Raw genomic sequence first — 14,511 nt, forward strand, 5'->3', positions numbered from 1 at the left:
TTATTTCTCTGTTTTGTCTCTTCCTGGTTTGGGTATCAAAACCATATTTGTATCATAGAAAGAATTTGGGAGGACTCCTTCTTCCCCGATTTTCAAAAATAGTCTATTATTGGAATTAACTGTTCTATAAATGTTTCATAGAATTCACTTGTGAATCCATCTGGCCCTGGAGATTTTTTCCTAGGGAGTTCATTGATGGCTTGTTCAATTTCTTTTTCTGAGATGGGGTTGTTTAAGTATTCAACTTCCTCTTCTGTTAATCTGGGCAATTTGTATTTTTTAAAATATTCATCCATCTCGTTTAGATTACCGAATTTGTGGGCATAAAGTTGGGCAAAGTAGTTTCTAATTATTGTTTTAATTTCCTCCTCATTGGAGGTGAGTTCACCCCTTTCATTTTTAATATTAGTAATTTGATTTTCTTCTTTCTTTTTTTAAATCAGATTGACCAAAGGTGTATCAATTTTATTAGTTTTTTCATAAAACCAACTATTGGTTTTATTTATTAATTCAATAGTTTTCTTAATTTCAATTTTATTAATCTCTCCTTTGGTTTTCAGTATTTCTAATTTGGTATTTACTTGGGGATTTTCAATTTGTTCTTTTTCTAGCTTTTTCAACTGCAAGCCCAAGTCATTGATCTTGTATCCTATTCTTGCAACATTGGTTTACCCAAAACCTTGTATTTTATTCTTTCTCCCCTGGCAATCTCATATTTTCATAGCTTCACTTGCATGACAGGGAACCAAGTATGTAGAGGAAATCAGAGGATCTAAACTGTTTATCACCTTAGAGTTTATCTAGATTTTGGTAGCTAGTTGGTGCAGTGGATACTGACCTGAAGTCAAGAATACTTGAGTTCAAATCATGTCTTAGAGTCTTATTAGCTTTATGACCCTAAGTACGTCATTTCACCCCCTTTTCTGTTCAGCTTCTTCATTTGCACAATGGGAACAATATCTTATACCTCACAAAGTTATTGTGAGGATCAAATGAGTTAACTTATATAAAACATTTGTGAATCATAAAGCTCTATATGCTACTGTAAACACCTCATTTTAATGGAGGAGAAAACTAAGATTCAGAGAGGGAAAGTAACAGACTGTACATCATGCAGCTAGCAAGTGGCAGAAATCCCAGTACCTTTAAGTTCAAATTCAGTGCCCTTTTCATTATAATACATCTGAAGCCCTGACCTGTTCTGACTTGTATTGGCAAATATCCATAAGTCATCTTTACTTGAATGCTCCCTCAAAATATTGTAATGTTCCTTGCTTGTCTTGTTAATGAGCACATATAAGCCAACAAACTCTTATATTTTCTTGAAATGTTCCCTTCCTCTTGTCCCCCACATACAATCAATACTCAAGTCCCATCAATTCTGAAATGTAGGTGGCATCTGTGCCCAATGCTCTCATTCACCACTTTAACCCAGGCTCCATTATCTCTTAGCTAGACTACTGCAAAATTCACAACCCCTGCTCCAAATTGGAATCTTCATTCTCTCCATGTCTGATTATGGCAACCCCTCAGTATACCCCTTCAAAAAAAAAAACAATAATAAGATTCCATTTACTTTTCAATACCTATAAAGTCAAAACACCTTGGCATGACAATCAGGCTTCAATTAAACTTTAGGGCTGAATTTTCCATTATGGCAGATTTGCTATTCCCTGAGTACACACCATAGATTCCTACTTCAGAAGGCTGTATGCCTATTTCTGTTTTTATCATTTTTTTTGCATTTCTTATTCTCCTTTGATCCTTGAGGAGTTTTTTTTCTTTTTTTCTCTTCCTCACACAGTAGATCCTTAATAACTGTTTATTGAAATAAGTGACCAGCCTTAACAACCTCTGGGAAATAAGAGTATTCTTTTTATTTTTACCCTTTAGTACTGATTTTCCTAGTTCCTTGCACTTAACATGCTCAAGGAATGTATATGAAACTGATAAAACTATTCAATCAATCAATATTTATTAAATGTCTATTAAGTAGGCATCATACATTGTGCTAAGTGGGGGGGGAGGGGTGAGAAGAGAAAAAAAAAAGAGGCAACAGACAGTCCCTACCTTCAAGGTGCATCACAAGTGAATCAAATGTGGGAGACAAGATTAAAACAAATAAATGAATGAATGAATGAATTAAATAAATACACTAAATCAATAGGAGATAATTAACAGAGGGGCACAACTGTAATTTAGAAGGATTAGGGAAGCTTTCTCTAGAAGGTAGGATTTTATTTGGGACTTAAAAGAGTCCAGAGAGGTCAGAAGTCAGAGGGAAGGAAGAAGAGTGTTCCAGGAAAGGGGAACAGCCAGAAAAATGTCTAGAGAACACAGACCAACATATATTATATACCAAGATAAAGTAAAATTGGTATATGATTTAGACATAAAGAGTGATATCATTAGTAAATTAGGAGAACATGAAAACAATTACCTGTCAGATCTATGGATAAGTGAAGAGTTGATGACCAAACAAGAGGTAGAAAGGATAAAGAGAATTAGAATGGATAATTTTGATAACATAAAACTGTAGTTTTTACACAACCACAACCAATGCAGCCACAATGATAAAGAAAGAAAGAAAATGGTGAAAATTTTTACATCAAGTTTCTCTGCTAACGGCCTCATTTTTCAAATATATGGGTAATGGAACCAAATTTATAAAAATAAGAACCCTTAGGAGGCATAGTGTACCTAGCATAGCACAATATTAGCTAAATGAACTCCATTAAAATAGAAAAGGTCACAAAGATAGCAGCTGATCTGGGGTTTCCAATGCACTTGATGTTTCTTAAAGAGATTTTTATGCTGGAAGAGAGGTTCACTGTAGAAATCCTAGTGATAGGAGTTGTTACGCTTTTAAGGGAATACGCTAAGTGTTGATTGAACCAAGGCTCAGATCTTTATTTCCAGCACAAGTCTCTCCACTCCAAACTATCCTCCTTTCAGCCATTAAAGTGATTTTCCTAAAGCACACATCTGACCATGTCACCTCCCTAGTCAGTAAACACCAGGGGCTATTACTACCAGGAACAAATGCAAATGATGTCTGGCATTCAAAGCCCTTCATAATGGAGCCCCCTTTTATGTTTCCAGTCTCTCTGAAGCTTTATCCTACCAGTTCCTTGGATTAGAGCCATAATTAAGGTTCTTTGCCCCAGGATACCAATGTGAGAGGAGAGGAGGGGCTACAAGATATTTGGTAAGACTCTTTCAAGGAGGAAAGTTAGGTATTCTAAGAAGTGAGAATGAGGAGGAAGTACATATAATCTCTGTATAGGGAGGTAGCCAATGTATATATGGAGGTGGAAGATGAATGACAAATTTAGAAACAGAAGGTAGGCTGGTTTAGCTGAAATAGAGTAAACAGAAATAAGCCTAAAAAGACAATGAGCCGAAAGCTGCTAGAATTAATAAGAAATTATTGTGAATTCAATTGTGAAATTAATAGTTGTGAAGGGCTTTAAAATCCAAGATCAATAGTTTGTATTTTATCTTAGAAATACTAGTGAGTAAGAGGGGCACTAGAGCCAAGATGGCAGAGTAAAAGCAGGGACTTGATTGAACTCTCCCCTAAACTCCTAAAAATGGCTCTAAACAAATTCTAGAGTAGCAGAACCCACAAAATGACATAATGAAACAAATTTCTAGCCCAAGACAACCTGGAAGGTCGACAGGAAAGGTCTATTGCACTGAGCTGGGAGAGGAACAACATCTAGGCCAAAACGTGCCAACACCAACAGACCCCAGCAAACCCAAAGAAGGCCTCAGGGGACTGAATCACTAGCAACTGTGGCAGTTTCCAGACTTCTCAACCCACAAATGACAAAGAAAACTTAGAAGGTCAGTAGGAAAGGTGTGTTGGATTTCTCAGCCTACAGATGGTGGGGGGATCAAGTGACTGATCAGAGGGGTTTTTCATGGATCTCTTTGCTACAGCTGAGGCACAATTCTTTTGCTTTGCCTGTGCTTAGATCTCAGTTGCAGTCCTGGGTGGCAGTCCTGGGGTGAGGAGGAGCACCGATGTGGTGGAGCTTATGGTGGTTTTGGAGAGAGAATCTTCCTCAAAATTTCAAGGCAGAAAAAAGTGCTTGTAGTCACTCACAGATTAGAGAACAGGCCAGGAGAGGAATAAACACCTCTTCTTCGATCATATCACCTTGGAAGAACTGAAAATTTATAGGTACCTAAAAGTATCTCTGAAAATAGCTGCATAAAACCCCTGAAGTTTGGGGCAGTACACCCTCCACACTAGAGCAGAGCCCTACCTTAACAAAGAATTAAAAAGTCAAGTAATTGGTTGGGGAAATGAGCAAACAGTGGAAAAAATCCTCAGACTACAGAATCTTACTTTGGTGACAAGGAAGATCAAAAGATACAAGCAGAAGAAGACAATAAAGTCAAAGCTCCCACATCTAAAGTCTCCAAAAAAAATATGAATTGGTCTCAAACCATGGAAGCCCAGAAAGAATTTTGAAAATCAAGAAAGAGGGAGCTGTGGTGATTGCAGCAGCACTAGTGGCTACTTCTGGACTCTAGGCCCACAGATTGTGGTGGGGATTGAGCAGGTGATCAGAGTGGGATAGAATGGATCTCTTTGCTGGTGCTAAGGTGGTATTCTCTTGCTTTGCCCTGCTTAGATCTGGGCTGCAGTCCTGGGTGGTGGTTCTTGAGTGCGGAGGAGTGCTAGTGATGGGGTTCAGACTCTGGGAACTTCCTTGAGCTCCCTGGAATCTCCTCACAGAACCTGGCTTTTCATACTCAAATCTGTTGACCATTATCTGTTATCTCTTGATTGCCCCACCTGCTTCCCACCCAAACCCTCCATTGTCTGATATCTCCTGATAGCCTCCAGCTGTTTCCAGCCTTTGATCCTCCTTGGATTTCCTCCTTGGACTTCTCCTCAAGACCTTTCCTAAACCCCTCCGCCCATCACCCTGGACTACCAGACCCCCCCTCCCCCAGACCCCTCCTATACTCTTTTCTGTATTTAAGTTCTATCTTGCCTCCATGAAGGTGCTCAGATGCAATCCAGCTCAGACTCTGTCTAGCTGGGATTCTATCTGGACCGCTTGTGAATACAAGAGTTACAAATGCTTAGGCTCCTTAAGAGGCAACCCAATTAGGCGAATCCTTAATAAACTTTGTTTTCTTTGGCTTTAAGAAGGCTTGAGTCGAATTCATTCGAGCACGACCTGGACAGTCGGTATTTTGGGGTCCCCAATCACCCCTCAACCTCATCACTAGTGTGGTGGAGCTTGTGACAGCAGTGGAGAGGGAGTCCTCCTCACAGTTCCAAGGCAGAAAAGAGTTCTTGAGGTCACTCACAGACCACAGCACAGACCAGGAGAGGAATACACATCTGTCCTTTGATCATACAAGCTTGGAAGTGCTGCAAATTTGAAGGTTCCCTAGAAATATTCCTGAAAACAGCAGCAGAAAATGCCTGAAGAGTGGCACAGCACCCCCCTCCCCACCCCAGAAGCAGAGAACTACCTTTCCAAAGAGCTCAAAAGTCAAGCAATTGGAAATGAGCAAACTGAAAAAAAAACAGACTACAGAATCTTACTTCAATGACAAGGAAGATCAAAACATACAACCAGAAAAAGACAACAATGTCAAAGCTTCTACATCCAAAGTCTTCAGAAGAGAAAGGGGACAGATTAGGGGAGAGAGAAATCAGAAGCAAATACTTTTGAGGAAAGACAGGGTCAAAGGAGAGAATGGAATAAATGGAGGGCTGGACAGGATAAAGACAAATACGGTCATTCGCAACATGACTTATTATGGAAGTGTTTTGCATGACTACACATGCATAACCTATATCGAATTACTTGGGTTCTGAATGAGGGTGGGTGGGGAGGGAGGAAGAGAGAGAATTTGAAACTCAAAGTTTTGAAAAAGAATATTAAAAATTGTTTTTACATGCAACTGGGAAATAAGGTATGCAGACAATGGGGTATAGAAATCTATCTTGCCCTACATAAAGGTATTTGAAATAGGTAAATGCTGTCAAATGATACTATTAGAAAGATTATTTTGGCAGCTGTGTGGCAGAAAGATAGGCAAATAAATTGAATAAATAATTTGGTAAATAAAGATTGAAAAGACTGAAAAGAAACTGGAAGCCAGGAGTCCAACTAAGCAGTTCTTGCACCAGTCTGGGAGAGGTGTGGCCTAATTTCTTAACAAAAACAAACAGAGGAGGTCAGTCTGGCATGATGAGCTCTTGAATTAGTCATGCAGGTTCTTCATAATCACTGCTTCTTTTCCTAGATGTTTGAAAACCTTAAACCTACAGCACTCTGAAACTGGGACTCCATTGGGGCCCTGCCTGAGGGCTCCTCTGGATCCTCCTAGCTTGAGAGTGATTATCATTACTAACTGTTGCTGTTTCCCACTGAGCCTGACGTCTATTTTTCTTGACCTCATTGAAGGGGCCATGTCTTGGCTACCTCTTAAACAGGCCTATTCAATGAATGGGCACTGCCTCACCCTAAGTGAGTGCCTGCAAAGACCTTGGCCTGAAGGGCCCAAGGTCTCCCAGTGCATCCTGGGTCATCTCCAGTCATCCTGAGGAATATCAGGTCTCTGGATTCAGATGGCTCTGGAGAAGAAGTGAGGCTGGTGACCTGCACAGCCCTCCCTCACTCAAAACAAAGTCAAGTGCAAGTCATGTCATCATTTCTCTGATGGCATGGTCTTCTTCGGCAACAAAGGACAAACATAAGATGTTTACAAACTACCCCTTTGGTGATAATAGGCTCTAGGATTTGTCTAGGAATAAAAGTCAAGCTCACTGGCTTATATAATATATATACTTATGTGTAATTTCCATACTCTTCCACTTTTTTGAAAATTGGGACAACAGCCCTTTTTCAAACCTTTTGTACCTTATGATCTTTCAAGTCATGATAAATGATGCTTAATTAGTACTCTAAAGCATGTGGTCCCTCTGAAGTGCTGCCTAGAACCTAAAAATGAAATTGGGAAATATTGAACAAAATAAATAAAAATACAATAAAGGAGAGATAATATAAATTTACAGTTTTCTAAGTCAACGTGTAGTCCAAAGAGACTCATTTCTATTTGAATTTGACATCCTTGCTCTAGTGTGTAAAACATCTGTTATGGGAAAAGCAAGTACACATGATAGGCAAATGCTACCAAATAATACTATCACAGCACAGAAATTGCAGAGATAAAAATCTTTGTTTTATTATGCTTAAATACAAATGTAGGATTCAGAAAAATAACCTTGAACCCTGATTGGGGTTCAGACCAAGCTTTTTATGGAGAATTGCATCAGTGAGACAAAGAAATAAATTTTTAGTATATAACAATTTTTATTCCCTTTTTAGGTCATAAAGGTCACTAGACACAGTCAAATAGAATCATTATGTCATACTTTCTCCAAAGTCATTAAGTTCAAACAAAGAATTAGATTGATTTTGTAAACAAACTGAGTTATAGATTAAACAATGAGTCTGCAAAAATTTACTCTCTAATACTACAAGGTTGCTATAAAGAATTCACAATAGGATGATTGAGAGGGAAAGATTTACACGACACAAAGGTAACCAAAGAGAATCATTCCACAAATAAAATTAGTTAAATCTCCTTGGAAAAGTTTAAATTTTTTGCAAATGCTATATTCCATTTTCCTTTCTTTTGTTTTTTTTTTTATCTCAAGGATGTAAAAAACAATTCTTTAATACTATCATTCTATGAGTGAGGTTTTAGCTAGGTAAGGCTAATATTAACAGAAGACAGGCTTCAATAAGCCAGATCTCCAAGAGAAATGGCCCTGAGCCCAAAAAGATAAAATTGAAAAACAGGAGAATTTTTAAAAAAAGAATTCCTAATACAGTCTACACATATCATATCATTTTAGCTATACAACAATATTGAAAGTCAATTAATGAAAATATCATCATCCCCATTTTCCAGATGAGCAAACTAGATTTTAAATGACTTTTTTACCCATAGTCGCACAGCCAAAGCTGCCAGAGGCAGGGGTTAAATCCAGGCTTTCTTAACTCCAGGTCTAGCCTACTATACACTAAACTGCTCAGGTATGAATTGGAATAGATGGCCACCAAGTTCCTTCCAACTCAAAAATTTTGATTTTATGGTTATATGAAGTCAGTGTTAAGTCTCCATTGCCTAGGTAAGCCTAGGAGTGGGGCTCACCATGAATATATGAGAATGATCTTTTTCTTCTTTGTTATTTCCCATAACTACTTGCACATAAAATTTTTAGTTCTCGGTGATTCCATGGGGAGGGAGAGCAAAGGCACAAATAACTGTGGTTTCAAAGAACTAGGAAAGTTAATAAACTTGAAAGGATCCTGACCAAGAAGATAAAAAACCCAAGATTATTAGTTTTAACTATGTTGTCAAATTATCTTGATGAGTTATAACTTCAAGTGCTCACAGTTCATTCAGGGTCTCTCATTAACCCATTTTGTACATTTATAATACAACAAATAATTTAACACTTCTGAAGTATATATATAATTTAATTGTATAAGAAACTCCTTCTGAATAAATTGGTTCTATCAACACAGATTCTGCTACTTAGATTCACAGTTATTTTAAACTTGCAGCAATCATAATATACCAATATTGCCCACAAAAAGTGTCTTTTGTTATAAAGTTTCCAAAAAAATCTTAGATTCAGAAAGAGACCCTAGAGGCTCTTCAGTATAATTTTTTAAATCAAAAATATAAGCCCTTTCCATAACATACTCAAGAAGTGGTCATCAAGGTTTCACTTGAAGACTTAGTTTCAAAAATATTCTTTCATTAACAGAATGGGTAATGGATGAAGGGTACTGATTTCCCACATACCTCTTATTTGCCCTTAGGGTAGGCAGCTAGGTGCTGCAGTTAGTAAGAGTGCTGAATTTTCAGTCAACCTTATGTTACTTATTATAAGTGTTCCCTCTAGGAAAATGCCCTAAAGGCCTGAATCCTCCCCTAGATGCTTGTTATATGACCATGATGTATCATGAGTATAAAGTCTCAAATTAAAATACTTATTTTGAATTTGTAAAATCAGAATTATATCTATTATGTTTGATTAGTAAAATTATATTTATTTCATTTTGAATAAGATAACAAAGAAGGTATAGGCCTTAGTATTAAATGGCCTTGCCAAAATAAAACCAAAACACAAACTCACAACCTAGAAATGGGAAGAAGCAAAGGCTGAATGAAAGTCAAAAGTTCCAATGTTGGGTTTTTTTTTTTGAGCTAGGTTACAAATAGCCTCTGCCTAGACTTATGTATACTGAAGTTCTTTTGAAACTCTGCTAGATTACGGGAAATGAATATAAACTAGAAATAACCAATTTTTAAGACCTCTGTTGAGATTTATTCTTTGACAACCGACAGAAAGACTCAGAAATTAGCATTTTGGTAAAACCTTTATTTGTTTAAGATGCCTCTTAGCCAAAGAGACTGTCTGTACAAAAGGATTAACCTATTGACAATGACTTTCTAAATCCAAACTCATTGAATAACAAGTACTGCATGTGTTTACCTTTCTAACACACCACAATTCACAAAGAAACTGGCTTTCTTGAAAAGGTCAGAATGCATGAAGAGCTGAATTTCAATAGGAAGACATACAGAAATTGGAAGCTGAATAGAATGGAGTTTGTTGAATATAAATAGAAGGGGAATTAAATGAATTTGGGCCATCTAAGTAGAAAAAAAAACCTGAAACATTTTTAAGGCTAACAATATTTTAGAATTCTAATCTATCTTCTAACTCACTATCCTCCTACTTAGTATATTTCACGCTGTCTCAAGTGCCCCACTAACTGTGGTAATAATTTTGAGCCAGGTTACAGCATATCACTACTTGGGAGGATCAATATTCCTTTCTTATATTATACATTTCTAGTTAGGCTCTGATAGTCACTATAGAGCAATGTCATTTCTGAACAGGTATGTAAAAATAAAAAACTTAGTGATGAACCAGCAGAATTTGAAGAGTTGGTACATGTGAAAACCAGATTTACTCAAAAGACTGCTTTCTGAACTGATTTATTTGGTGTCATTTAAAAGTTGATTACACCAACAGGATACCTGTAAAATTCACCAAATCTTTATCCAGATGGGTCATGCATCAGTACATTCCTATCCACCACTCAAGAAAATACGGCAACTATGGAATTTTGTGGAAACTGGGAGACAATTTGAAAATTAAAAGTCACAGTCAATGTTCCTTTTATATAACAGTAAAAAAGACCTGAGATTTTATTAAAAAAAGGAAAATAATTGTTTTTAATAGGACCCATAGCACTGTTTCTGGATAAATAATTCCCCAAGAGGAGTAGAGAAAAGAAATTTGACTTACTTTCTTCTCTTTGTAAACTGAATTATAAGGGTACACTATTTGATGTATTATTAAATTAATTCATGACATTCTTTCTTCTAACTTGAAGACCTTGAGCACTACAGTATGGAAAGCATGGAACTCAAGATGCTGATAATATCAAGGGTATTTTCCTTTAGGAGATATCAAACCAACAATCTTGGCCTCCCTGGAATTATGCTTTAACTACCTGAACTGTCATCAACTATTAGAATGAGAAAGTTCCAAAAGCCTATACAGTAATCTCCTCTCACCAGTGTATGTGTGTCATGCTCACATACACATGTAAGCACACACACATTCTGCTTCCTTATCAAAAGATGTTTTCGACTTTTTCCAGGACAGCAACAGATGGAGGTCATCGCTCCCCTAACAGCTTTCCTCAGCATCCACCCTCCCCCAATTTCTACTGATACTTTTTTACCAGCAAAGTATTATATCTGCATTGTCACCAACTATCCTTGAAGTGACATTAAAGATGGACTGATTCACTATAGAATGCTGTCTCTGTGTGTGATCACAATTTAAAGGAACATATGGTGTGTGACTCCTTCTATATGGCTGAAATGAGTGACTACTTTCCTGACAAATCATACAATAATACCATTCTCTTCTAGTGGGCCCCTTATGTTGCAAACTACTGCCAACATTAAAAAAAAGAAAAAGGTTTTACATACATTATGGCAATGACATTCTCACTAAAATACCTTTCACTTTGCTAATGAAGAAACAGCCTTTAATTAGACATATGCTGGCAGCCAAGTTCTTACTGACCTATTAATCATTACTGACATCTATTATTTTAATATCTTCATATAGAAGAATACAGAAATGACATTTAATTTTGATTTATCAGTTCAAGAGTAACAGTGGTGCCAAATTCATTTGGTTTCTCAGGTCTACATTCTGGTTTCAATTAGATTTTTGTTTATTATGTCAAACTGTCTGGTCTGTCACATTGGCCCTGTTTTTAAAAGACCTGTGAATATGCTTTAAGTGAGAAAACAGACTAAGTGAGAAAGATTTTTAATAATCTACCTGTTAGGACAGTTAAAAGTCAATTTTTATATATCTAAATGCATTATCAGAGGCATAAGCACTTTCATATCTGGAAGCTTTTGGACAAATACAATATATCAAAATTCAGATCATACTGAAATATCAGGTTCTGAGTAACTCCACTGTCTTTCCTTTGTTTTCTCCTCTAAGTTCTACATCAGGCACTTGCCTAAAAGCCAGGTTTCACCATATCCCAGCTCCATTTTCCTGTTGGCACTAAGAAGGCCAACAAGAGAGTTAAACGACCTGCATCAAATCTCTGCTCTGTATCAGGCATGTGGTCTGCACTGAATTCAGCCCTGGGAAAGGGAACCTCTAATGAAAACAATCAGGTTCCCTTTGCTTACAGTCACCAACCTGCCAAACCGTGACTCCACAGGACTGTCCTATTAGGCCTTCCCCATGCACTTAATCATATGTCAGCTTCCATTTAAGTTACTTATACTTATATTCTATACAGATCTCATTCCCTCTGTATTTGATTGTGAGCACCTCGAGACTATATCATTTTCATATTTGGATCCTCACTACCTTGTACCCAGTAGGTCCTCAATAAATGACTATTCAAGCTATTGCTTTGTTTTAATTTTTTCCTTATTATTTTCTGCATCTTAAAAAAATCCCTTAAGTCAGCTGTCTCTCAAGAGACACATAATTACTCTAAATTTGAATCATCATAATCCCAAGTGACATGATTACTTTTTATAATAGTAGTAAAAATCATTAGCACCACTCAGCTATTCATCAAAACATAATCTACTGAATCACATGACTGCAGTTCATTACACAGCTATAAAAATCTCCTATACCCTCTTCCAACTTGGGTTGTGAATACTGTAAGCACACTACTATGTGTACTACAATATCTGATTGAGGGCTGCAACTCTGGAAAGTTGTAGAATGTTTCTCCTTCAAGAAAGAGTATTATTAGGATACATTCTTCTCTGGATGCCTAGCATGGCTGAGATACAGTTCTGGTAAAAGACTTGGGAATGGATTACACTGCTATTGTCAAACTCTAATAGAAACAATGCCAGTAAACTGCAATAAAGGATCCATGTAGGTGCATACTACCATAGAGATACATATATTAATACTATCTATGTTCTACAATTTTTTCTGTTTATTTGGTTAAATATTTCCCAACTCCATTTGATTCAGGCCTCACTGGGGAATGCTGCAGGTTTCAATGTAGTCTATGTGTTTGATAGCCCTGGACTTGATGACTGAATTTCTTCAAGCTTTAAGGTTCTATAAAAAAAAAAAAATATTAAAAAAAAAACTTCATCTGAAACAGCATTTTGTTCCATTATTCAATTTTGCGTCTGATTTAGGCTTATACTAATTTGAGCTCTTATTTGCTGTAACCCTAATCACTCTTTTGAACGCTCCAGTCCCGTATGCCCAATTGCCACCACTTGGGTGTTCCACTGACACTTGTGGCAAACTTGTCATGTTCCCCTACACGTCCACCCACCCCTCTTCCCAACTTCCCTATTTCTCTTGAGGATACCACCATACTCTTTCCTTGTCAAAAGTTTTAGAATACTCCTTGACTCATTTCTCTCACCCCCCCCCCCAATCATTGATTCAAATAACTGCTAAGTGAGAGAACTCAGCAATTTCTATCTTCACAATATCCCTCGTGACCATGACTCTGAGTCAGGTATTCATCATCAATTCTCTGGACTTCTATAACAACCAGGTCTCCACGTTTCCACTTCACCCTCTAAACTATCTTTCATGTAACTGTCAAAATAATATTTCTGAGGCACAGTTCTGACTATACCATTCTTCTCCTCAAATAACATCAATGGTTCCATACAGACTTGATGATAAAACACAAACCCCTTAAAATGGGATTCATAGTCATATACTACATAGTTGCAACATGTATCTGCAGCCTTCTTTCACAGTACTCCCCATCATCTATGTTGCAATCACATTGGAACTTCTCTTCTCCCCAGATGAACAGATTACCTCTGCTTTTGCTCATTTCCCCAGGCCAGGAGGGAAGATTACTGTTGCGGGAGCTAAATGTCTGTAACCAATCCTTCCTGATTTAAGATCAGTGTAGCTCAGTCAGGAAAGTTATGATGATATTATGATGTTATATGAAGTCATCATGATTTTGGACATTAGGGAAAAAAAAAACCCAAACCTCTGGATCTGCTGCAGAATAGGTTCCATCAGCCCTAAATGTAAGTCGACGTAAAGAAGATATATCAGATCTGCACCCAAAGTATGCAAAAGAAAGTTGGTTAGACTCAGGATTGCATACACAAGGAGCAAAAGCAATAGTCAACCTTTAACCCTGTGGAGCTGGGGGGCAGAGGCTATGTGTATATGAAATAGCAATTTTAGGGAAAAAAAGACTTTAATTCTTCCCCCTCTCTATTTTTAGTTAGAAAATTGGAGAAGTCATGTTTCTTACCAATTTTGTCCCATTGAGTAGAGGAAGGAATGAGAGAAAATAAACTAAATCAAGACCACTGACTCAGCGATCTTTGTATCTTCCTCAACATCTAGTAGAGTACTATCAAAATGCTTAAAAAATGGTTGCTGAAGGAGTGAATGAATGGATTCTCAGTTTTCTCATCTGCAAAATGAAGGAGTTATACTAGATGACCTCTAAAGTCCCTCTAATTTTATGAATTTTTGCAGACTGAGAAAAATACAAGTAATTCCAATTTGCATTGCATTCTAAAATTTTTCATTTGAAAACTTAAAATGTGAAGTTGATCACTTAGAATTCAGAATCCATTTTCCCCACACAAACAATATAACATACAGTTTGGTTAGATCCCCAAGGCCAGTCAGTCTATAAAAGCCTATATAACTAATAACAAGCCTCCAGTACAGTACTTTATAGTACTAGTTATCTGAGCACGATTTCCAGCAACATGAGGAAATATACAAAAAGTGCTTTATAATCATAAAGCATCATATGACAATTAAGCAACTATTATTATTCTTAAGGAAAATTTGTTTGTGGTTGCAGTTTGTTGTGCCCAAATACAAGGGTACTTTGGCATTTTATGCATATAAAAATAGTGTTC

The sequence above is a fragment of the Notamacropus eugenii genome, chromosome X (assembly GCF_028372415.1).
Source record: "Notamacropus eugenii isolate mMacEug1 chromosome X, mMacEug1.pri_v2, whole genome shotgun sequence".
NCBI lineage: Eukaryota > Metazoa > Chordata > Mammalia > Diprotodontia > Macropodidae > Notamacropus > Notamacropus eugenii.